Source organism: Panthera tigris, chromosome A2 (genome assembly GCF_018350195.1).
Source record: "Panthera tigris isolate Pti1 chromosome A2, P.tigris_Pti1_mat1.1, whole genome shotgun sequence".
Lineage (NCBI taxonomy): Eukaryota > Metazoa > Chordata > Mammalia > Carnivora > Felidae > Panthera > Panthera tigris.
In genome coordinates this window covers 137,830,370-137,857,443 of record NC_056661.1, presented here as the reverse complement: position 1 = coordinate 137,857,443, position 27,074 = coordinate 137,830,370, and the positions used below count along the sequence as shown (strand labels likewise).

Sequence of the window (27,074 nt, the reverse complement as noted above, 5' to 3'; positions counted from 1 at the left end):
TTTTAAAAGGATCCTCAGTATGGAAATAATTTGCTAATATTTTCTCAAACTTACTAGAATACTGTTCTACATTTATGCCCGATATTTAATATATTTAAACATAAGAACTTCCTGCTCACCACATCCTTTTGCTTGTAACAGCAATATGTGGGAAAAAAGTAAATTAATTATTATGAATCATTTCTCTTGAGTTTACTTCAGCCTATATGAATGTCTTTCACCTTCTTGTTTCATGTCCTATTTTCCATGTCACTTTCCAAATGAGAAATGTCAGCTCTGTTTTAGCTTTAACAATGTGTGGCTTTTAGATAGCACTTAGGGTTAATTGGAATTTTCTGTTTGGTTACATTCTGAAAATTAAAGAGTTTATCAATAAACCAATGCCATCATTTCCATTTCTGCTGTTCCTCAAATTCAGTCTGGGAGGTTGACTTTCATCTTTTATGAGAGTAACTGCCAAATATAAATTTCTTAACTATAGTGATTTTCTGGGCCATAATTTCCTTTTTTTAAATAAGAAAATATGGCATCTTTAAATGTTTCATATCATTTCATGGCACTTTAAAAAATAAATCGTATGTGACTATATAAATTAAATGGAACAATTTTCATAATTAAATAATTAAATGACCTAGAATATTATAAGTGTGTTGTTCATCTTTAGTTTAATGTGTATGTATGCGACTGAGGTAAAGAATCGACTAAGTTTAGTAGACTGGAATTTAACAGGAATGAAGGTCATATTTTCTGCTTACCTGTTTACGGTTATTTAACAAGAACCACACAGTACAACCTGTGAAAGAAAAGACATGGAAGTTGTATTAGACACTACGCTTAGTACAAGCCAACCACAGCATGGAAAAGTGAATATGTTATTTTGCTACATTAATAGAATTGTGTCTTAAATAATCCACTCTTTTTACTGATTAGGTCACACCTGCTGTATTGCTTAATCTAATTTTACAATTTATGGGTTTTTTTAAATTTTTTAAATTTTTGATTTTTTATTTTGAGAGAAAGAGAGAGAACATGAGCAGGGGAGGGGCAGAGAGAGAGAGAGAGAGGGAGGGAGAGAAAGAGAGAATATCTCAAGAAGGTTCCATGCCATCAGTGCAGAGCCTGATGCAGGGCTTGATCTCACAAATCATAATATCTTGACCTGAGTCAAGTTCAAGAGTTGGATACTTAACTGACTGAGCCACCCAGGAACCCAGCAATTTATGTTTTTAAAAGAAGATGCAGGCTGGGGTTCCTATGCAGTATTCCATAGAATATATATTATTAATAGCTATGGGGCCGGGGCGGGGGTGGTTACGAGATTCTGTGGTCAACCAGTGGATTAGACAGATTTCTTTGCTGCAGGATTTTCCAGTGCTTTTAATATGCCAAGGACATTTTGCCTCTGTGTGGGGATAAAGTATGCATATTTGTTTAAAAATAAACAATAGAAATATTTTTTCCTCATGAAATGCCTGTTAACATCCAGGAAAATAACTTGAAGAATAACTGAGTTCTACAAAACACAGTGGAGAAAATGCTGATATAGCCAATTAGAAAATGATTAAATGGGAATAACCAGGAAACCATTCCTCCACTCCTCGCCTGACCTCCTCATTGCACTGGTGCCTGTCTTCTGGCCTTTCTCTGTGCCCTAAATGCTGTCTTGGAGATTAGCTTATATTCAAATAAAAAGAAAGATATATTTATTGGCTTATAAAATATCGGAACTAGACACAAGGACGTATTTGCTTACTGTGAACTTCTAAGTTTTGATTAAAGGTCAAAACTTGGGTATCGGGATGTGTGCAAATTGTTGAAGGTGGCATACTTACATTGCAATGTTTCCCATTAATGTGGAAAATTTCTATTGGGATTATCACGTATTGTATTGAATATCCCATAGCTTCAGACCTCTATGAATGTAAATGTTTTGGTGACATTTTCTTTGGGAGTATGTAGCATAGCAGAATACCATCATTAGTAATGATGTTCAGCAGATGCCAGATAGCCTTTCAATTAGAAAAGTTCCTATACGAAACGCAAAAGATACGAAAGCAGATTCCAGGGCAGTAGAGCACCTCAAAAGCCAGCCAATCCAGTCATTCATCTGATGATTGAATTCCTTCTATCTGTTATACATGAGTTGGCGGCTGGGAAGATGACGATTGCCCTCATGGTGATTGTGACCAAGCAGAGGCTGTAAGGTCAAAGCAGAAGTGCGGTAAGATGCTGTGGAGGGCACTGAGTTAAGTGGCCCTCGCAGTCAGTCCCCTCTTTTCCAAAATGTTATAAACTCTAGAAGGATTAGAATTAATCCAAAATATGAAGTAGATAGGAAATATGAAACTTTACATATTCCATTTAAGTAACCTTAGAGACTGTGGAAGGCAATTACTGCCATCATTGCCTCCATTTTTTTTAAGTAACTGTTTATATGACGGTTGTTCCATTCACACTGTCCATATACACCGCAGAGGGGAAGTGCTTCAGGGAGGAAATGGGGAAGGGTTCATATTTGAGGAAGGCCCTAAAAATCAATAGGGGATATATTTCACTTTTTATTATTTCTTAGCGTCCGATCAGTATTCGGTCTGATCAGGGCATTTGTAACATCGAGGGATTCCTGCCTGAAGCTGATGCCGCCTGCAGCGTAGCCATTGTAGCCTATGTAGCTCCTTCCTTCCCAGCTTGCACTTCTCAGATACAGTTAACAACTCTCGAGAGTGCTCAGGACTTCTACTTCCACTGGAAAAGCGTGAACATAGAACTTCCAGAAAGTTTGAGGAATCTTGAGCAGAGAGGACGTGTGCCCTACGCAACAGGATATTAAAATGACTTCCGTGTCAATGGGTCCTTTCTTTCAAAGTGAAGTGCAAGGTTGTGATACAGGAATTGTAAAAGGGGAGTTCTGAAAGTCATATGTAACCCTCAACCCCTCACTCTTATCAAGGTTGTAGAGAAAACCAGAAGACTCTGGATCTTGAGAGAGGTGTTAGCGTGTTAGCAGAATCTTTTCCTGCTCCCCAAGTCAGGAAGGTGAGGGTGCTTTCCCTTCAAACACATTACACATCATTTCTTCCAGTTACAGGAGAGAAAACGGTTTTCCTGATGATTATCCACGTTCCCTTACATTTTCAGGCACTACCCTAGGTATCTTAGTTTGGATTCCCCCAGAAGCAGGCCCTGGAAATGAAGATTTAAGTGCATGTTAATTAATTTTGAGGTAACCCAGGAACATTGGAGGGGAGCGAGTGGTGAGACAGAGAAGGGAAGGAATCCAATAAAGGTGTGTTCTCCAGTGCCTTTTGCCATGTGGGCATCTGAGGCCCAGCCCCGCTGGGCAACTTTGAAGGAGAGTGTGGCACCAGACCCAGAACTGCATCCTCCATTGGGGGAGGAGGCTGGAGTATTTAATCTCCAGTTCTCTTCATTATCACCCGAGGCCCACCCCCAGAGACAGTAACGTTTTGGCATTCGCACTGAGAGAAAGTGCTTGGGTAAAAGTTGCAGAGGTTTGCAGAAGGAACCCTTGGACATAAACTCTAAAAGTGAGTGCCAAGGTATATGTGTGGGACAGTGACAACATCTGCCAAAGTAGGTGAGCTGGAATATAAATAAAGTAGCATGTTCAGGGAGGTTCCGTAATTTAAAGATAGTCACACAGCAAGTAAGGAGCAGAGCCTCTGGCTACAAAATGTGTTCTCCAGTCGCATTCCAGCTGTTCCAAATGACCAGAAGATAATTTTCACCTTGTGATTTGACTCTAGAACAACGTTTAAGTAAGGACGTTGAGTGCTGAAGAAAGGGCATTTAAGTAAAGGATCAAGAGGAAAAGGTCTATGCTGAAAAGATGACTTAGTAAAAAGGATGTCCTTGATGAAGGAGTTTAGAAAGTTCAGAATGAAGAAGTCAATGTAGAGCATCATCAAATTCATGAATGACTGCCACGTGTACAGACAGATCTCTTTGGGCTCAAAATATAGAACAAGGACCTAATGTGAACGAAACCAGAGTTTAGATACCTCAAGTTGGGGTGCACGGTGTCTCCCACCCACCCTTCCCACCCTCCATCGCCAGATGTATCCCATAATGTACTGAAATCCCTTAGTGCCCAGATTAGTGCTTTCCTCTTGGTTCTAAAGCTCATCAGAAACAAGTTCTGGAATAAATAGCTCCCAGACCCAGGGCGTCCATTCCCAGTCCTCACCTACCTAACCATATGCACAGGTTGGCTCTTTCCATTATGGTAACTTTTTCAGGAGGATCATTACCATACTCTGCCCCTAGGTCTTGATCTGAGCCATTCGAATCCACATTTTAAAAATTTCCCTAATTTTAAACCTTAAGAAGAAGCTGTTGGATATTTTAGACCTTTTTCCTTTCAGAAAACCCTGAAGTTGACTCTGTCCCAAACTTTCCTCAGAACATTCATATCAAGGAAAAGAGGACTTTTTCCTAAATCATGGAGGGTGAAAAGGGGGTGGTGATGGATTTCCTGTTACCCTGTTTCTCCTGGAGCATTTATTTGAAGTGGTTGTTGCCATCATGATTACTTCCCTTTCCAAATATACCTCTAACAAAAAAAGAAGAACTGCTTGTGTTTCTATCACCGGAGAGTTTCAAACTGAGACTAAATAACACTTGTCAGGAATGTTCTAGAAGTGATTTATATATCAGAGGAATTGAACCAAATGACCATTAATCTTCTCTTCCAATTTGGAGATCTTATCTTTCTATGAGAATTTTCCAGCTTAAGAATGTATTTTCTTCGGGGGAAATTGTCTCTGTGTTAAATTTTATAAGCGATATTTCCATTAGGCCAAAACAGTAGTTTCTCATCACAACATTTTTGTAAAACTAAGATATCTGAGAGGAAGTGGTGCCTCATTATCTGAGCTCATTATCTTAGTACTGGCCTCCGCATTAGCCTCGGAAATACTTGTGTGATTTAGCTAGGGGTTGGCAGATGGACTAATAGACAAATGCCCAGCTGCTTGTCCCAATTCTGATAAAGGAAGCCTGGCCCACACATTCACACAGCCAACTCCTGACAGCAGGGACCACAGAGCAATGGACATGGCATCTGCCTTTTCTAACCGCCACGTATTGCAAACAAGAAAGCGGAATGGAATGTTACACAAAATATTAACCAAATGCCCAGGTGAAATATAGCAAATTCATTAAATTAGTTTTAATGCACATTCACTAAAATTAAAGAAAGAGAGATGGTGTGAGGAGGGGGATGAAGAGACAGAAATAGAGACAGAGACAGACCATGAGTCAGTTGTTTTGGAAACAGTGGGTCGTGGTGATTTTAATTAATGCAGTCCATTTTGTTTTGAGTCTAAGTACTCATAAACTTAGCCTTCATGTTGCTAAAACCAAGCTTATTCCTGCATCTTATGAGATAAATCCATACCGTTCAGAGTTTAGTTAGGCAGGCTGTCCAGAGTTTGTTAGAAAAGCTATGCTGTGTGTCTAATTAATACCAAACACTTCTGATGCTAGCCTCTACTCACAGTCTCCCAAACACATGAAATTTAGTAATTGGTATAAATATGGCTTTGTCCAGAATTTTTAGTAACTGGTACAAATGTTGCCTTGTCTAGACTGATTTTAGCAGTCTACAATGATTTTTCCCTGATGTATATATATCTCATTTAAAATTACCCAGTACTGATTCCTCTTGCTACTAAAATAATTGAGTGTTACAGCATTGAACATGGGCTGCGTCTTCCATTTTACTAATTAACACATTAATTTAAAAGTTAGAAATATTTAACAAAACACTTGCATCAGTATTTTTTAAAGCCTGATATTCCAAAAATTTGTGCCATAAATAAATAAATCTGCAGTTTACTTCTTCTGTGGTAAGGTGTTGCCTAACTTCAGGAACTCCTAGCAAAACCATCTACATGTAAACACATGATTGAAGTTTGTTTTGAAACACTTTTTGAAAAGCATAAATTGAGTTCATGTACATTTAAATGAATTCCCAGGAAAATACAATTAAAGTAGTGGCTACCCAGCAAAATGACAAAATTAGGAAAGCAAAACCACGCAGAAAAATTTAACCCTTGAAGTTGTGTTGCTTAAAACAGGAGAGGAAAAGCCCTCTCCATAGAAGGAATGCCCGCATTGGAAACCCCCCTCTTCAGGGGCTTTGTCCTGTGTGCAGATTAATCTTTAATTTATGGACTCAGGTAGACTAAGTAACATTACCACTGAGTCAAAGTTAAGTTACCTTATACAGAGGTTTCTGAGCCCCCCCCCTCCTGCTGAGAGCACCCATTGTTTTACCCTCCACCCCTCCCTCCACCTTACTGTTTACCTGTATTTTTTCCAGGGTTACCACTGCCATTATATGATCTTGGTGCCCTAGCCATACAGGCACAAAACTCAAGCTTCCTTGAGGTTTTAAAAATTAGAAGTAGGTTGGAACACCTAGGTGGTTGAGTTGGTTAAGCGTCCAACTCTTGATATTGGCTCAGAACGTGATCTCACGGTTCATGGGTTTGAGCCCCCACATTGGGCTCTGCGCTGAAAGCAGGGAGCCTGCTTGGGATTCTCTCTCTGCCCCTCCTCTGTTCATGTGCACGTGCATGTGCAAGCTTTCTCTCTCTCTCTGTCTCTCTCTGTATCAACAAGTGAATAAACATTAAAAAAAAAAAAACAGAACTAAGAAAAACAGATTTCTTTTCCTGTGGTGGGAAAGCTGAGATGCTGTGAGTTCTGAATCTATGGGCAGCCATGCCTTCATGTATAAAGAAGGCTGCTGAGGAAAACACAGCGAAAAGAGAGAGAGAGAAAGATAGGTAGTGCCTGTGATGTTCAGTCCTGGATTCCTATATTCTCAGAAGTCCTACCTTTAATTTGGCTGCCTGATAAACATTTCCACTTTTGAGTCAAGCTAGTTTAAGTTAGTTTGTCATTATTTGGGATCAAAAAGTTCGGAGCAATATTCTTTGTGTGTGATGATGACTGATTGGAGCATGCCACAGTTTGGTCAGAAAAAATAGATACAAACCCCAAACATGTGCTATACTCACCTTTCGGATACCTTATCATCTGGGAGTCACACAGTTCCTCCATCCGCCGTGGCAGCAATTACCTGTGTATCCCAGTTACCATCTTTCCATCTATATCCACATTTAGTTCAAAGAAAAACTCAAATCAAACTCACACAATGATTTCCCTGTCCCGGCTTCTGTACATGGTATACAACAATAGAAAGTACAGAAGAACTACCCCCTCCCCTCCCCACACAAAAACCATTTACCTCTGTTGTGCAATCTTTTGTAAGTCTGACCATTCTGTTAATCACCTCTTAGGCGTAGTTAAAATAGCGTGATCACTAATGTTCCCAAACAGGTGGTCTGATGCAACACTCCAGATTGTGTGACAATCACTGAGACACTCTTGGGTTCCCTGGACAATGAACTATCCAAGGTTTTGGGCAGTCGGTGCGAAGAATGAAACCAAACTCCACTTTCTATGTGATTGGTAGGGCTTCCTCCACCCGCACCAGGAACTACACCTTGGAAGCCTCGAGCTCTTTGAGCCCCAGGCAGCTGGCTCTCCCAGAGAGCACTTATGAACAACCAGCACCAAACCTCTGCTTGCCTACCACCCAAGCGGACTCCAGATCCTCACAATGGTGAGACTGCTCTCATAGTCACCCTTTCGGGAGAGCAAGCACAGAGGGGCAATGTTTCTTTTCTGCAACATATACTCGTGGGGGGTCCTGCAGAGCTTTGACCTCACCAGGCTCTCTCAGAGATAATAAAAGACAGACTGCCATGTGGCCTTTCTTTCTGATGAGCATGCTTCGTAAGTTTTGAAAATCTGTTCCTTCACAGTGTGCGACCTTGTGGAATTCACCTCAAGCCTTGTTGCGATACAAGCGGGAACCAGGAGAAGACCCACCTTGCTCTCCGTTTCATAGAGTGAGGTGGCATACCCTTGACAGACATCAGTAGTGCTTCTTCTTAACCACTCATTCTCTCTGAATTGCATGCAGAGAATGAACATTGGCTGAGCTGATTTTTATGCCCAAACTAGAGCAGAGAAAGCTCAAGGACTATGTCATAGCTAAACTGTGAAAATATGGTTTGAACTAAAGAGAAATGCTCACATCTGCCATCTCTTGGCAATACTGAGCATCAGCTCTGATGAATTCAATTCAGCAACTATACATCCCTGCTTTGCCATGCGGTCCCACGCACTTCACAGGATTAGAAAATGAGTCACATTCTCTAGCTGTAAACAGACCTCTGTGTGATCACAGATATTACATTCTTGCAGCAGCTGGCTTGTTTTATGGCTTGAACTTTTTTCACATCAGAAAGACTACTGCCTGGCCTTTGGCAGATGAACAGCTCTGTATGTGGGGTAAAAATACAAACCTACCAGTTCAGTAGTTACCTAACACTCCTCAGAGAGGAACCAAATGGGCGCTGGTTGGACACAATGGAAAGTCTGGATCTTGGGAGCTGAACCAACCAGGAGCACTGTATTGTGTTCAGAGTACTAAACTTAGGAGAAACCTGACATTGAATATGAGCCAAGTCTACACAGAGGATACCCAAAGTCCAGATTCCTTTAAGTCACTCAATCTTCAAAGCCAAAGGTGAGCCTGAAACCAGAAAAAGCTTTGCTTTTTAACAAAGCAAAAGGGGTCAGCAGAACTCATGCTCAGTGGGGACGGTAGGTGGGAGTTAGGGCATAGGGGGTGGGGGGAGCAGAGAGATGAGGTCCAAGGCATACACTGCAAATAGAATGGCTTTTATTTCCCAGGGGACTTAGGGATACGTGAGTCAGACCAGTTTAAAAGTTCAGGGCAAGGGCAGACAGCAGTATATGAAAACAATTATCATTCATGGATTTATAGTGTACCTGAATTATTAAATTTTCTTGAGGCTAATTCCAATACTGTTGAAAACACAAAGAGGTGCTTTCTGGTTGGTTTCATCACCTTGAAAAGTACGGAAGCTACAGCACAAAGCGTTTCAAAAAAGTCTTTCTGGCAACATAAATGAAAGCTGTAAAGCAAATACCTTTGCTGAATGGCAAGATGAGAGAGTTATTTCTGAATTGGAACCTAGAAGCTAAAGGGGAACACTTCAAACTTTGAAATGATAAAGCAATTTTCTGATAAAAGTTTTTACAAAGCATTTTCCAGTAAAGTGACCTTCCGTGTCTCTGGTCAAAGCCCAATTACTCATTTTCTTGCTCTTGCTGTGAAATGTTTTGAACTGATGTCAGCTTATGAGCTCCCACTTGGGGCAAAAATTTTCAACTTCTGTTTTTAAAATATGTCTCACATATTTTATCCGACATTTATTCTTCCTCCTGGTGTCCATCATCTAATCTTCTATTAACATTAAAAGTAAAGTTAGTAAGTTAAAAAAAAACCTGCAGTAGCTAAAATTAATACAAATCATGGCTAAAGAAAAAATATCCAATTATGAAAGAAAATAGAACTGCAGCGACACTCATTTGAACAAATTGCTATTTGCAGTTGTATCCAACAAATATGTATTGGCACTCACACTGTGCCAGGCACTGGTCAAAACCCGGGAGATCAGCAGCAGACAAAATATGGAGACAGAGTAGAAGAGGTAGGAATTAACAATACATATACAATAACAGTAAACAGTACATAATAATATATGTAATCACGTAAAGTATCTGGTATCACATTAGCACATAGTAGTGGTAAATGGAGTGAAAGGAAAAATAAAGAAAGCTAAGGACGATGGCAAGTGATGGAAATGTCATTTTAGGTACAGGTTCTCTGGAAAGCAAACCTAGAACCAGTATCCTATAAATGTTAAGGTCTAGAGATCTAGAGGCAAACAGACTTGGATTTTGAATTGCAACTTGACAGTTCATTAGCATTGTGTTCCCAGGCAGGTGGGTTGTCTTCCTAAATTTCAGTGCCCTAATCTGTGAAATGGGGATAAGGGAACCTTCTTCAAAGAACTGGTCTGAGTGCTTAGCCCAATACTTGGCATGCAGCAGTGCTCCATAAATGTTCATTCTTACTGTCTGACGTGTGTGTGTGTGCGCGTGTGTGTAAAGCATTCATGCTCTATGTATCTGTGCTAATTTAAGGAAGCTTCTTCAGCTATCATGGCACCATGGTTACATCTGTGGCTTTAACAGATTAGAAGCACAGTGCCTGGATCTCTCTTATATCCCTGTGCATTTCTCCAGTTGTCAGTAGACCCACACTGTTTCTGATTAACTTATTTTCCTTGGGGTGCTCCGAAGTCATTTTTACTGTCTGTCTCTACTTTAACAAAAGGAAATGTATAATTGTTGAACTGCCAGAGGGTATAGTTACTGTTGTATTTTCCTATATCATTTCCAAAAGGTGAACATTTCCTACCAGCTTTTGAATCTGTCTTCCAACTGGGTAATGCTATATCCACCTTACGCCCAGTGGAGGTGATTATGATAAGGTATGAAAAGAAACAAACTGGCTTACATATAAAAAGACAGCTCCATACTTCCAGACTGGATTCTTAGCAACATTGCCACAGATAATAGATGTGACCTTTCTAAACTGAGGAAGGTTTTTTCTTTTTTTCTGCTTTCATAGACAAGAACGTCTGATAATGATGGCAGATTATGGCCTGTACTCTGACTGATTTCCCTAGCACCTCAGCACATCACCCAGAAATTTTTTTTATTTTTATTTCCTTATTACTCAGCTTGACTGCATACTCCTCAAATCCCTTCCCACACAACCTGGTTATTCAGGTTACTTGGGGGATCAGCCAGAAAACTACTTTACCAGAGGAGTTTATGAGACAGACAGGTGACTGGGAACAAATTGTAACTGGTGGCAGATCCAGAGCTAAATACCAAGGCCTCTGACTCCTGGACCCCTGTGTCCATTCACTTACCCTCAGCTTCCCTGCCCTGAGTGAATATGCCAAGATTCCCACAAGATTAACAAGCAGGAATATATTAACAGAGAAGGAGTTGATTTTTTGCCCTGAGTATGAATTTTTCTACAAACCAGCCACAAATGCCATCAACACGGGCCATGTATAACCATAATATTATTTAAATTTATTCTACTTTCATAAAAATGTGTAGTAATACAAAACACTAGTCTTAATGTTTTGATCAATTTAACAGATAATGAGATTATGTGTCTTGAATACTAGCACCAAAGACTACAACACATCCTATGAAAACAGGAGCTCTAGCAAAGAAATTGGAATGTGTCACTACATTTTAGGTAGTTGTATCGTTCCAAAATCAGTCATGTACGGGATGAGGTTTCATACAGAATCCATCTGGTGCTTGAATTCACAATGGCTTTTTCTTTTATGTTAACTCACATGTGTGCATAAGTTGTTATATATCTGTTTCTATCAAGAGAACCCTTTATGAATTCCTGGTAATCATTTCAAAAGGGTAAACATATACAGGAGGCATCAGTCATCACAAATAAAAGCAAACAAAGAATTTAAACTCCTTGTGCCTCCACACACATACAGTTATTGACAAAATTCTTTAAGTTAAATATTGCTTGAAAACTATAAGTTAAAATTGTCATTTTTCTTTATTTGGAAACAAGGAGTGGCCTTTATGCAACAGCATACTTAACTAAGCATTTCCCTGGACCCTGTACTTCAGGTGACCCCACATCACACAAACACAAACAAACACTAAATGTATTAAAGAGCACCTGGGTGCCACTGTCCCTGGGAACTGTTCAGTGCTGCTACAGCACAACCGGGGGCTCTAAACACCTGTTCTAATGATTGACACCATCCAGGCCTCTGAGACACAATTATCTATGTCTCTTGCCCTGTGTCCTGGCTGCTGTCATGAGGACCATGCAGGTTTACGGGCTGTGCCACTGCAGATGCTGGCGATGAACGTGACTTCAGAGAGGAGAGTATGAGCAAGGCATGTTTAAGCAGGAGAAGAGACAAATCAGTCTACTACTCAGATTCTTCCTCTCGAACAGCATGAACGCAATAGGGTCTTACATTACGAAGAACAGAGCATCCCCTTCTAGGAATATATCGTAAAGCAAAAATTTAGTCTTATTTAAAAAAAATAGATGCAAGGATGTTTTTTAAATCAGAATATTTATTATAAAAAGATTATTATTTTCTTCAAAAAAATGTCCCTAAACATTGTAAAGCTCCTAAAGAATTCCTTCAGCTTGATGACAAATGTAATGAATTAGCTGGTCTGAGAACCCTCAGTGGTCACAAAACATAATGCAGTACATTTGCAAAAACTTATTATGACTGCATTGCCTTTTATGACCTCAAATCAAATTGACCTGCTCGATATGATTTAGGGTATAGCTAGGGGAAATGTTTGTCTTGCTAAGTTTAAGGAACAATAAAAAGGACGGGATAAATCTGAATCCAAGCCTGGTCAGGCAAGACCACTATTTACACAACAGAGGCCCCAGTTCATGTACATTACTTCTCACTCAGATGCTCATTTCCTCTTTCTTTGGGGGCTGATATCTCTGGGTTCCAGATTTCCAAGGCAATGTAGCCAATTTTAAAGTCCAATAAATGTTTTAAAATACAGCCTTAAGGAAAAATGGAAAGAGAAAATCCCAGGACAGAATTTCAGGCAGTTTTAAAGCAGGACTCCAACTCTAGTTCCACGATCTTTGCTGCCTTTGGAATAATGGATTTGTCATTACCGAGAGCAAGGGGAAGCTACAAAGGCAATTAAGATCTCATTTTGAAAAGATCCACTTAGGCTTCTCATTACATTGTTAAATAAAATTAGAGATATGATAGTATTCCTATTTTTAAATTTAGATACCACAGCATACAAAATTAGAAGTTAGTATACAGTTTCTGCCAGGGTTAATATTTACTCCTTAAATTCATCTGCCTATTGCTGTGGAATGTGAATTTTAGGTCATAAATGTGGATTGAAAACCAAAGTGAGGTAAAGCAGTTTAGACTTTAGAAGGACCCTGTATTACAGTACACTGTTCTTTCAGAAAGACTAAGAAAAAAAAAGCTTTGTATTCGTCAGTAGTGTTCAGTGTGCTATTTATAAGGGGAAGTCAATTATGTATACATATATAATTAATTAAAAAACATCTGAAGTGGGACGCCTGGCTGGCTCAGTCGGTTGAGTGCCCAACTCTTGATTTTGGCTTAGGTCATGATCTCATCATTCATGGGTTTGAGCACTGCATCCTGCTTGGGATTCTCTCTCTCTCTCTCTCTCTCTCTCTCTCTCAATCTCTCTCTCTCTCTCTCTCTCCGTCTGCCACTCCCCTCCTGTGTTCTCTCTCTCTCTCCCTTTCTCTCTCTCTCAAAATAAATAAACATTAAAAAATTTTTTAATCTGAAGTAATGCTAAATTGTTTACAGTGGTTATCTCTGGTAAGGGAATGGGGTAAAAAGCAGCTAACTTGAGTTTTTGCAAGAAGTATATGTTCACGTATTAAGTATGTGACTTGAAAGTGAGAAACACTTGTAAGAGAGCAGGTGTTGCATATTGTTTGCTCTTGTTTCCTACACTTACATAGCATGTATCTCGTGCCTGGCTTTTCAAATTGTGGTGGATAGCAGAGTTCCAGAGAGCTCTCTAAGACACAGAAGAAACATGGTGGATTTTCTCCATGGTCAGTTATTTAAAGCCTTATTTTCTTTTATGTTAAAGCAAAACTTAAAACGTAAAGTAAATAGGATACAAAATTTGCTCAAATTATTCCTGTAAAACACAAAGCCTCAGTCGATGTCGTACTTGCCATGCACCACTCAGGGGCTCCGATTTGTGGGGAAATGAGAGGTGCAAAGTGAAGCTTGGAGAGGTTTAACGACTTGCCCAAGTCATAAGCTACTCATATCCATTTGTTTAAATATACAAATAAACTTTTTTACCAAGGCATGAGTGACATACAACATTAGTTTCAGGTGTACAACAGAATGATTCAAAGCTCTTATATATTGCAAAATGATCACCACAATAAGTCTAGTTAACAAAAAAAAGTTTTTTTAAGAGAGAGAGAATGCAAATGGGGAGAGAGGGGCAGAGGAGGGGCAGAGAGAGAGAGAGAGAGAGAGAGAGAGAGAGAGAATCCCTAGCAGGCTCTACACTCAGCACAAAGCTGACACAGGGCTCAATCCCACAACCATGAGATTATGACCTGAGCTGAAATCAAGAGTCAGATGCTCAACTGACTGAGGCACCCAGGTGCCCCAACAAAAGAAACTTTTTAAAGAAAAAATGACTTTATTTGTTCATCCTTACTTAACTGCTTTTTTTCTTTCTTCTTTTCTTTATTGTAATCATGCACACATATTTTTGCATACATGTAATTGAATGTAATTTTTTTGTTATGTTTCTAGACAAGAGGTGAAAATGGTTAATTGCAAAAAGTGTACGAGAGTTATACCAGCAAGTGTTGTCATACTCGGGATGGCAGTGGAATGTGCAGAAATACGAAGACATCGTAGGTAAGTGATTTTTTTTAAATACTAAATATTAGAAAACATTAATTTTAAGGTTCAAATAACCTTCAAAGGTTGTTTAGGGAATGTTTATTTGGATGAGCATTTGTAGTTTTGGGACCTTTAAATTCCTGATGTTTTTTCCAGTCTTAATTCCTACTCATATCCCTTGTTAAAGAAAAATCATTCTGACACTTGTTAAAAATGGCAAGGAAGGCTTTGTGCAAGACTATTACAATAGGGAGAGAAGTCAAGTTGAACTCTGAATATAGCAAAGGCAGACAGCAATAGAAAATTACTCAGAAATCAAGGGTGGGGAATTCTTGTTAAAGCAGGCTTACCAGGATTCCTGCTAAAGGGAGGCCAAATATTGAATGCCAAGGACAAGGGATGAGGAGTTTGATCAAATATCAAGGGGAGGGATTCTCACTAAACTGATTTAGTAGGATGCTTGCTAAAGGCAGGCCAAGGAGGAAGCCTCGTCATGAAGCAGGCTCAGAGGAATCCGACCACAGTTTGGTCAAGGAGGGGTCTTTGTCACTTTGGGTTCTGTTTTCTATTTTGTTTTACTCTGTTCTTCCAACCAATAGCATCTGCCCCCACGAATTTGTTCTGGCTAAATGCCAAAACCAGTCTTCGGTGGTGAGAGTGAAAACGGTAAGATATGACCAATTTTAAAATAGTTTTGTGGATTTTGGAAGCTCTTCGACAGTTAAAACACACAAAAATCGTTCTCTGACTTCTAAAGTATTTGTAGGAAAACAAAAAGCACACTTCTCATCAAGTGGTTAAACAGGCTTTTTTGAAATGATTGTCCTTACACATTTGTCAGGAAATTATACAAGTTTTGGCCTTACCCCAGCCACTTCCTCCCTAAACAGAAGGCATGAAATAAATGATGCTTCTGCTAAAGATGCATCCCTCCTCTCCCAATTTTAAAAACAAATTCCCAGGGGCCAAAGAAAACATTTTATTTTGAAAGTGTACTTCATTTTTCAAAGTTGTTGTTATTTCCTGCATCACACAGTATGAGGTTTCATGTGGTAGCTCATGTAGCCTTTACAGCTAAACATAAGGTCCACGAACAAAACAATCATGGCCCGTAGAAAGCCTGGAGGCTTAACATCATGGCGTATACTGCTTCACTTAGATGGGCTGGTACTGATTTTCTTATATATCAGGGGACGTCTACATAAGAGCCTCCATGATTTAGATATCTTGGGGAGCTGTTCTTCATAGGAACCAAGTGAAAAAGAGTAAATTCATGTGAAGTTTATCTTTAAAAAGATTTAGTGTTAAAACTCTGATTGCCAATTTGCACCATATTTATGTTTAGTTTTTGAAGGGTTCAGTTCTCTCTTTATGCACCTTGGCTTCTGGCCGTAAGGCGGATACCCATTTTTTTTTCCCTTGGAAGAGAGGTTGGGATTTGAGGCTGGGCCAAGAAAAGCCAAAGAGGCTAGGAAGCACTTACAGATGGAGATAATTAGCATATTAAAAATAGGCCAGCCAAATTTTGTGTGTGTGTGTGTGTGTGTGTGTGTGTGTGTGTGTTTTAATCAGGAAGTGGAGGGGTAAATGCTCTCTCTGGCAAGACTATAGAAGCTGTGTGGACGGAGGAAATGTGATTCACACTCTGGTATGAGAATGGTATTTTACTTGAACCAGGTTTCAAAAGACTGGAGCAGGAGGTCCTTTTACTGGAAACCATGGAGTTGGCGGGCTTTGTAGGGGCCTCCCTTGAAATTCTGCTCCAAGGCCACTGTTTTGAATTTTGTTTGAAAGTCTTAGAATGGGAGACGCTTGGTTTCGGAAGACACAGGACAAACATCATGAGCTCTGTTGCTTTCTAATGTGGTAGCGGAAATGGTATTTCTGATACCACCTCCCATTGAAAGGGGATTAGAGAAGAAGGCAGTAGGTGGGAACCATGGCCCGAGAACAAAACTGTTTGGGCTTCCAGGGGCCGTTTTGCCAATCCTAAAGCAAAGGGCCGAGGCTGATCTGGATTCAGGCTCTATCAATGGGGTATGCTTAATTGCCAGATAATTCACTGTGGTTTCCTGAAGTTCTGATTCACAGAGTCAGCCCTTCAAATCATATGTTCCACCCATTCTCTGAAGTCTACTGTTATTCAAAACAGACTTAAGGGGTGTCTGTCCTGGAACAGGGCTTCTCAGTGGGTGCTATGGGCACCGAGGACTAAATACAGAACTATCCATTTGCGCCGAGAGACTTGTAACAATGACACAGAATTAACAGTCCCTCGATTCTCATGGCCACCTCAAAGCGTAGTTAGCCATCTCCTACCGACTCTACTTACCACGGATTTTACAAACAGGGCATGTTCACAATCACTATTTTCTAAAGCTTCTTTTTTCTTCTTCAGGTAATAGAATACTGCAAAAACATGTAGAACGAGATTATGGAATTTCCGTAAAAAAACTAAAAAAATAGAAGGGAATATTTTCAGTCTGAGTAATTTCATTGATGACCTACTTAGAGGAAAGAGACCAGAGCGGCCTCTTGCCCACTTCAACGCCCCTGGCTCTGTAGTTGCATAAGTAGCTGGTCCTCCCGTTGTCAAGATTCGGTCTTGGGTTTGCTTCATTGGTGAACAAAAGCAGAATAGGGAAAAAGGCCAGCAAGGCACTGCTTATTTTTAATATGCCTCATTTGACTTTACAAATGATGTACGTGTTTCTAAATTTTCATAAAATTGAAAACTTTAATTTAAAAATAGGAAATAACAACAAGCCAAAATTGTGGATACATATTGTCCTGCGTGAAGAGCTCTGGCCATTTAAGGAAGATACATTCTTTTTTTTTTTTTTCTTTAAATTGAGAGAGAAAGAGCAAGTGCATGCAGGGGACGGGCAGAGGAGAGAGGCAAAGAGAATCTTAAGCAGGCTCCACACTCACGGATCCTGATGCAGGGCTTGATCTCACAACTCTGGGATTGTGAACTGAGCTTAAATCAAGAGTCAGATGCTCAACCGACTGAGTCAGCCAGCCGCCTGGGGAATATACATTCTTACTTCATTAGGTGATCCTATGGCAAAAGGATAGAAGCAGTGTCTTCAAATGTAAACTAGTCTGCCTGCTACTTGTCTTATAGTCTCAGGGTTTGGAAGAAGCAATTTACAAAGGAAAGAAAGACTGGCTGGTTCTATAAATTATTGAAAAGGTGTGAAATGTGGAACTTGGTTTTGCTTGCATCTGAAGTGCATTTAATTTTTCGTTTTTCATTTGAATATTGACCTGGTATAGTGTGTGTAGAAATACATGTTATACACTTAAAATTACTTCAACTTGACCTTGGTTAAATTTTTTTTAAAAACATAGATCTTAAAATCCCAATGATAGTTAATGAGAAAGCTTGAATGGGAAGTGGGAGAATTCCAAGTATCGAGCTGGTCACGACACTGGAGTCAGGATGGAGGAATGGATAATATTTTATTACCAGTTACCATAGTTATAAGCAACATAAAAAGCACTAGTAGGAGGGCCTAAGACCCAGTTTCATTAAAATTTATTTAGCCCATGTATGCTGTCATCCTGCAACAAGTTTCTAACTAGCTTGTTTTACTAAGAAGAATGCAGGGAAAGACTCCATGACGACACCCTGGTGACTTCGGGGTGTCTTTTTAGGGGAAGGCTGAACCTCAGCTTATCTGAGTGTAGATGGAGCACCTTGTGACCCTCCTGTGACAGGAGAGGGTGGGGGTCTGTGGGGAGTTGCTGTGAGGCCACCTCCTGCTCACCCCCTCTTGGCTCCCCTGGGAGACTCTCATGGCATAGGGAAATTTTCTCTAGACTCCCCTCTCTGAGGCCTGAACAAATAAAATAAAATGATTTTGCCACAAATCAGCTTTTGAAAACACCATAGAAATTCTCTTTCTTCCTCATGTCTGCTTGACTAAACAGATTTTGAATTGAATATATTTTGGACAGTGGGAGGAAGCAGTCGAAGGGATAGAAACATTGCATATTAATGAGTTTTCTTGCTGCGAAGTGTGGCAGATGAGAAAGAGTAACAAAAACTGCAAGTCAGTTAACCCAAAACTATTTGAATAAAATATTAAGTATGGGAACTTTTTAAACTTTTATCATCATTAATCTATATTTGTTAAATTTATTATTTTTTTCCCTCCAAAGTAGAACTTAAACCATGGGCTAAGAAACACACAGTACCCTGGCTTAATGCAGGAAAACATTGTAAGATTTCTCCAACTGCCTACAATTTCCCTGACAGCTGCTCATCAAAGCGATAAAATATTTGTATCCATTCATCAAGCAGGCAATTTAACCACCCTGCTTTGAAATATGTATAACTCATTTAAAAAGTAAGGTTATTACTGGGTGGCTCAGTCAGTTAAGCATCGAACTTTGGCTCAAGTCATGATGTCACGGCTCGAGAGTTATTTATTTTTTTTAATGGTTATTTATTTTTGAAGGAGAAAGACAGCAAGCAGAGGAGGGGCAGAGAGAGAGGGAGACAGAGAATCCGAAGCAGGCTCCAGGCTCTGAGCTGTCAGCACAGAGCCTGATGTGGGGCTCAAACCCACAGACTACGAGGTCATGATCTGAGCTGAAGTGGGATGGTTAACTGACTGAGCCACTCGCGCGCCCCACAGCTAGAGATTTTGAGCCCCTTGTTGGGCTCTGTGCTGCCAGCACCGGAGCCTGCGTTGGATTATCTGTCTCCCTCTCTCTCTGCCCCTCCCCCACTCATCCTCTCTCTCTCTCTCTCTCTCTCTCTCTCTCTCTCCCCTCTCTCTCTCTATCAAAAATAAATAAATAATTTAAAAACGTTTTTTAAAAGTAAAATTAATACTATTTCAAAGGGTTTCCAAGCCGCAATAGATCTTATTTTGCTTTATAAGAAATTCTGCTTTAACCCCGCAAAATAAAGCATAACTGACATGATGACAGAACCAGGTAGCATTCAGAAAGGTTGATGAGCTGTGTACTTGCCTTCACCTCTGGGAGGGGCTCTGTTCTTGAATCCTCTTGAGGTACGTGGTGTATCTTGTTCTTTCCATCCATCTATCCATCCATCCATCAAGCCCATCATGAAGGTCCTCAGGGATCAAATCTTCTTCCAAATGCTGTTTTTTCTTTCTCCACCAGTTACTAGGGAGCAAAAATATCAATAGTATGCAAATTGAGATCCTGATTCTACCTGGAATGAAGAGATGTGTAGTCTTCCCATGAGCCAAAAAAATTCTAGTGCTACATGGCTATGAGAAGGGAATATACTGAGGATTCCAACGTCAATGGAGACTTAGAAATGACAGTCCAGAGCAGCTGTCATGTCAAGAAGTATTTTTTAAACCTCTCCATGTGCTCAGCAGTGAACCAATAAGAAAGGAAGACAAAATGGGAAACATCAACCAAGAGAAGCAGAAGTTTTAAGAAATCCTATTGAACTAATATTTTATAATTTAACCACACCCTTTCCCATCTTACAGCTTTAGTCTTAAGGTAGGTTGGAAGGGGAAATCAATTCTGTGTGCAAGAAGGACACAGTTTTCTGGATTACTATTTGCAAGTCATTTAAACTTCCTGTACATACAGATCATTAAGAAGTCCCTGGCCTTGAAGGAAAAACCTATTTAAATGAAAGTGCCATTGACCAAAAAGGAGAGAAAGAAAGAAAGAAAGAAAGAAAGAAAGAAAGAAAGAAGAGAAGAAGGAAGAAAGGAAAGAAGGAAGGAAGGAGGAAGAAAGGAAGGAAGGAAGGAAGGAAGGAAGGAAGGAAGGAAGGAAGGAAGGAAAAAGAAAAGAAAGAAAGAAGAAGAGGAAGAAATAACTAAGAGCCTGGGAATACAGGAGTTGGATAAATCTGGGATTAATAAGATGAGTCAGGATTATAAATATAAGAGTTAATACCTAACCTGGGGCGCCTGGGTGGCTCAGTCGGTTAAGTGTCCGACTTCAGCTCAGGTCATGATCTCACTGTGTGTGGGTTTGAGCCCTGCGTCGGGCTCTGTGCTGACAGCTCACGGCCTGGAGCCTGCTTCGGATTCTGTTTCTCCCTTTCTCTGCCCTCCCCCACTCATGCTCTGTCTCTCTCTCTCTCTCTCTCTCTCTCTCTCTCTCAAAAATAAATAAATATTTAAAAAACATTTTTAAATACCTAGCAAATGCTTCCTTATCACTAGCATTTTGGCACTAAACATGCCATGCTTATTATCTCATTTAATGGATGGTGGTATCGCTATCCTCTTTATTCAGAGAAGTAATCATCTCAGGCCTGCACAAATATATATTGCAGTGGATATAGAAGTTGAAGCTCATTTCCCTGCCTCCAGAGCCAGTAGTCTGGTGTTCATACCTCTGCAGGTGTTTATAAGCTAGAGCCTTAAGTCTGCCAAAATGATGGCCTGATTTAAATTGTTGCAAGGATCCACAGTGATTGCTGTTAGACACAGCTAACTACGGGTATTTCACTTTCAACAAGTAGCCAGATACCTCGAGTGAATTGTGAGGTGTTGACCTGTCTCTGGCAGTCATTGTGCCACTACCCTAGCTCTTGAGTGCTCACAGGCGCTAAAGGGCAATATCCTTGGGATGTTCCCTCTAAAGGGAGAGAATGAAAATGCCAGTGTTGTCACTGTGGGGAGTGAACATATCATCCTGAGAAGAGAGCTAATAGCTCTCAGGGCAGTGCCGGAGACAATGAAAGAAAGCCTGAGAGAATAAAAGGAGGAAAGAAATGATACAAAAGCCATGACAGGAAGTGTTAGTGCCCTCGAAAAAAAGAAATTCATGCAAAGGAAGTAAAACTTGAAGAACCTCCGGAAGATAGGAAGAGAAAATGCAGAAGTCAAGAATGTCTTCTACGTTCTGCCCCACTTCTGCAGGTGAGTATTATCAGCCATAAACACACCGCGTGTGGAGTGAGATCGTGCAGCCCTGCATCCTTGTATATCTAGTAGAGCAGTTTATCCTCTGTCCTTGAATGAAATGGAAATATGTGGTCACTACAGTTACTGTTAGTTACTAAACAGTCTCGCTTCAGTTAACATGTTCCGTCATGCGTCATGCGGTAATCAAGATTCAGAACAGGATTAAAAGCGGAAGCCTCCCTCCACCCCTGGAGTATGGTCAGTCAGCTTCTCCTCTCATCCAGTTCTATTCTTCCTCCCCACTTGCTTGTCCAAGCATGGAGTGGATGTTGCTGGAGAGCAGGGGAGAGTCAAGGGGAACAAGAGTCCTGTGACCAGGCATGTGGTAGCAGCACCATCTGGACTCGGTTGCTGCTTAAAGCTGATTCTGTTGAGGAACACATTTATGGGTTATTTTGAAAACCCACTCATTTGCTAGGAATCAGCCACCTGAAGTTCTCTGGATCTGGGTCTTTCCGTGCTGACTGGCTTCTTATGCTTTCCTTAGCCCCTAGCAATCCGGCAATACCCACCTCTAATTTCTCTCTGCAGCCCTTCTGGAAAGAACCTAGGATGCCTCCAGGGTCAAACTTTCTCACCAATGGCCCACAGCACACCCACAAGAAGTACACACCTGTTGTTAGCCCCAGTGAACTCCAGGAGGCTGATGGCTCCTACTACACCACTTCTTCCGCTTGTCTGTTGGAGCCAATCTCACGCAGGAGACTTCTCTGGACAGTTATATGCCCACTATGTCTTTCAACCGTGGGGAACATCTGTCAGATTCTCATGCTGGTCTGATTAAAGACGTGGCGTAAGGTGAGGGGCAGGCATCCCTCAGAACCTGCCCTTGTAGAGGACACAGACTCTCAGTAATGCTCTCCTAAGATACCCTCCTAACAAGTTATATGTCAGCGGCCAACAGACACATGAAAAGATGCTCAACATCATTCATCATCAGGGAAAAACAAATCAAAACTACAATGAGATATCACCTCACACCTGTCAGAATGGCTAAAGTCAAAAACACAAGCAAGAAAAAGTGTTGGCAAAGGTGTGGAGAAAAAGGAATCTTTATGGTCCATGGGTGGGAATGCAAACTGGTATAGCCACTGTCAAAAACTGGCTCAGAAAGTTAAAAATGGAACTACCCTGTGATCTAATAATCATGCAACTGGGTGTCTATCCAAAACATTCAAAAACACTGATTCAAAGGGATAAATGTTTACTTCTATGTTTATAAGAGCATTATTTACAATAGCCAAGATATGGAAGTAGCCCAAGTGTCCATTGATAGAGGAATAGATAAAGAAGATGTGGCACACACACACACACACACACACACACACACACAATGGAATATTACTCAGACATAAAAAAAAAATGAAATCTGGCTATTTGCAACAACCTGGATAGAGCCAGAGAGTATAATGCTAAGTGAAATAAGTCAGTCAGAGAAAGACAAATACCAAATGATTTCACTCATGTGTGAAATTTAAGAAACAAAACAAATGAGCAAAGGGAATAAAGAGAGAGAGAGAGGCAAACCAAGAAATAGATTCTTACCCATAGAGAACAAACTGATGGTTACCAAAGGGGAGGTGGGTTGGGCGGACAGGTAAAATAGTTGGTGGGGATTAAGGAGTGCACTTGTCATGATGAGCACAGGGTGATGTGTGGAAGTGTCGAATCACTGTATTGTCTACTGGAAACTAATATAACACTGTATGTTAACTCGGCTGGAATTTAAAAAAAAAACTTAATAAAAAAGAAGTTATATTTCAAACTCTTCTCTACATTTCCACATTCCTGATAAGAGTGAGGAGTATAAAAATTATCTACTAGTTCTCAATCTCTTACTTTTCAATCCTGGCTCAGCACTTCAACTTGGAATAGGTAGCTGTTGTTTTGAAATCAAAATTTCTATCCCACCATTCTGTTACAAGGTATTGCATATGTTGTATATTTAGTATTTTCATGTTTTACATATAATCCAAGCCTCCTGAGCCTCACCAGATTGGGAGTATAAAATAAAGTTGCAGTCTATTTTTATGCGCAAAATATGATGGTAAGAGTTCCAACTGTTTTGATGACTAGTAATTAGCACATCTCCAAGTGTCCCCAAGTTATTTTGGGGAGTTCCCCAAAAGGATGCCACACAAATGCCCACAAACCAGTCTGTAACTGCGTGGTGTCTGCTTTTTCCTTCCCTTCCTACTCTGGCTTATAATTTTCCACATTGTCTGCCTGCAGATTTGAGGAGTGTCAGATTATTGCTGGTTTCCAAGGGGAAGTGGGAGGAATGGCCTCCTCTCCAATTGTGTGTGGCCTTTGGTCTCCAGGACTCGAAATGGCTCTCATTCCCAGAAATTAACTTTTGACCATCTCCTACTTCCCATAAATCCTTTGCTTTTCTGACCTTGGGCATATTACCCAGTCTAAGGTTATAAAATAACTCTCCTCCTTAACTCTGCACCAGCCACAGACACTCCTTGCCCCAAATTCCTTCCTGCTCTTCCCTCGTGCCTCAGTCCAAAACAGAAGCCTCCGTGCATGTTAATGCCTGGAAGGGAAGGGGAGGTGGAGATCTCACTGGTCCTTTATGGGCCAATGCTCTTTGCTGGTGAGGATGTCTGGTAGTATTTTTCTTATACTTTTCTAGTTCAAGGACCATTCAGAAAAAAAAGCTACATAGGTGACAGTGTATATAGCCTGCTACTAATGGAGGGAAACATGTAAATATGTGCAAGTCTAAGGGCAGAGAATATGTCCCGAAGAACCCACAAAAGACCAATAACAGTGGTTACCTCTAGGGCGGAGGCCTGGTGAGTGGGAGTCAGAAGACTTACTTTTCACTCTATTTCATTTGGCACTTTGTGAATATTTTACATGTGCATGGTTTCCAAGGGGAAGTAGGGGGAAGTTTCTTTAATGAATATTTTTAATGTTTATTTTATGAGAGAGAGAGAGAGAGAGAGAGAGAGAGAGACAAAGGGCGAGTGGGGGAGGAGCAGAGAGGGAGACACAGAATACAAAGCAGGCTCCAGGCTCTGAGCTGTCAGCACAGAGCCCGATGTGGGGCTGGAACCCACGAACCGTGAGATCATGACCCAAGCCGAAGTTGGAAGCTTAACCGACTGAGCCACCCAGGCACCCTTCAAAATGAAGTTTTAAAGAGTACTCAGCAAAAATATTTTCTTTCAAGTTCAAGCATTATTTTTTAAATTAAGGCCAGAATATTTCTGATAGCTCCTTTGAAAAAAGATTTGCTGTGAAAATAAAAGATAAAAACCTTTCTCTTTTCTGTGTGTGATATTTTTCAAAGCAAAAACATTTTCTTGAAAACATTGCTCAAAGTTTTCCCTCTTTTCTAGCATTCTAAGAAAATAAAATTTTTTTCAGTAAGTCTCATGTCACAGGAATTTAGACAGCGAAAAATTGCAAACAGTGGCTGACTCATTTACTTGTCCTTGGTACTCTTTGTAATATGAATTCAACATCCCCTGCTGAATCCTGCCAATGTCCTTTTGAATGAACAAATATCAAAAGTTTCAAAACCAGAAGGAGAGGCTTAAACAATATTATCCCCTGCATTTTTAATTCAGAAGTTCTAAATCTATGTATAGCATATCTAGAATATGCTAATACTTCCAACGAATAAATGCATCCCTTGTTAATTTGCTTTCAGGCTCTGTCTATATGATAGCACAAAAAGTGTTTTATAAGTAAAAATGGAGACGATGATTGGTTGTCTTAGGGACACTCAAGTATTTTCACTGACAGGGAAATGTAACCGGGTTTTCCCAGACCCATGTCGACTGGAAAGGGGTGGTGGGAGGGAGAGATAAGGACAGTAATTAGGGAAACAATATACACAATCAAAGTGTGTGGGTTATAGGGGTGCCTGGGTGGCTCAGTCGGTTCAGCATCTGACTTCGGCTCAGGTCGTGATCTCACAGTTCTTGAGTTCGAGCCACACGTCGGGCTCTGTGCTGACAGCTCAGAGCCTGAAGCCTGCTTGAGATTCCGTGTCTCTGTCTCTCTCTGCCCCTCCCCCACTCATACTCTGTCTCTCTGTCTCTCAAAAGTGAATAAACGTTAAAAAAATTTTTTTTAAGTGTGTGGGCTATAATAAAACCAAGTAAAAAGAAATCCTCACAGGCAAAACTCACAGAAACCTCAGCCCTCCGAGCTTCTTCTCTGGTCACATCCTGAGACTTAACAGGTTTTCTGGTGACTTCTCGCTTCCCACTGACCCTTCCTCCTCAACCGGGGAACACCTTCAAGTCTGTTCCACCTTACACACCCTACCCTGTCACAAACACACATATACACCACACTTCGGGAGAGACACACAGACGTACCTTTACCCACAGCTACATGTAGACACAGCTGGACAGACACAGACACACACGCGTTGTCTGTCTCACATACACACGCAGGCACACCCCCCAGAGTCACGGCCTCATACGCACATACTCTGTCTCCAGGTGCTCGATTCTCCCTGGCTTCCCATTTGCTTCACAGCCAAGCTTTTAGGAAACCCCTGCTCCAGTTTCTCCTCTCCCTTTCATTGCTCCTCCCTCTGCAGGCTGCTCCCTGCTCCACCACATCGTTCAATTGCTCTCTCTTAGGTCACTACTAATTTCCTAATGGCCCAACTCCACATATACCTTTCAATCCTTTGCTTCCCTGACGTGTCTACCAGCATCTGGCACTGTTTAATTATCCCTTGTTGAAACACTTTTGCCCATTGAATTTCATGGAATTACTCTATCCTGGTTTTCTCTTATTTTTTTCAACAAGTTTACTATTGTCATTATTGTCACTTATTTAACGTAGGTTATATATCAGGAACTACGCAGCTTCTCTCACGTTGCCTATTGACAAGTAGGGAGGAAGGACAATGAAATCAGCAATTACTGGAAAGGGTAATAAATACAGTAGTTTCTACCCTTATCCACAGGGGATAACTTCTAAGACCCCCAGAGAGTACCTGAAGCCACAGATAGTGCTGAACGCTATACATACTATGTTTTTTCATCTACATACACAATTATGATGAAGTTTAATTGATAATTAGGCGCAGTAAGAGATTAACAATAAGTAATAATAAAATAGAACAGTTATAGCAATATACTGTAATAAAAGTTGTGTGAAGATGGTCTCTCTTTCTCTTTCAAGATATCTGAATATCTTACTGTACTGTACTCACCCTTCTTGTGATGACGTGAGATGATAAAATGCCTACGTGATGAGACGCAGTGAAGTGAATGATGTAGGCACCGTGATGTAATGTTAGGCAGGTACTGGTCTTCTGACAAGAAGTCAGAAGGAGGATCATGTACTTCTAGACTGTGTTGATTGTGGGTAACTGAGACTGTGGAAAGCAGAACCACGGACAAGAGAGGCAGGGCACACTACTGTACTGTGAGAAGGTGCTAGAGCAGGACGGGGAGGCCATAGCAAGGACATCTACCCCTTCTGTGCTGTTGACGAAGATAGTTTCCCAGAGAAGCAATGTGTAAGCAAAAACGTCAAGTATGAGTAGGAGTTACCATAGTGGAACAGTCTTCCAGACAGAGGGAACAGAGTATCCAGAGATCTGGAGGTGAGAGAGTGTCACTCATTTGAGAAACTGAAACAATTTCACTACAGGTAGAACACAGATTATTACATAACTATCATCATTGAGGGCTGCTTGGTCCCAGGCCCG

At 40.6% G+C, this 27,074-nt stretch overlaps 1 long non-coding RNA gene across 2 annotated transcripts in view; it reads left to right on the top strand.

Annotated features, from left to right (window-relative positions):
• LOC122234457 overlaps positions 1-27,074 on the top strand; it is a 264,574-nt gene that overhangs the window by 191,645 nt on the left and 45,855 nt on the right. For both annotated transcript variants that reach the window (XR_006212245.1, XR_006212247.1), the window contains exon 6: positions 14,364-14,471. This is a non-coding gene — a long non-coding RNA (uncharacterized LOC122234457). The remainder of the gene's footprint in view (positions 1-14,363; positions 14,472-27,074) is intronic.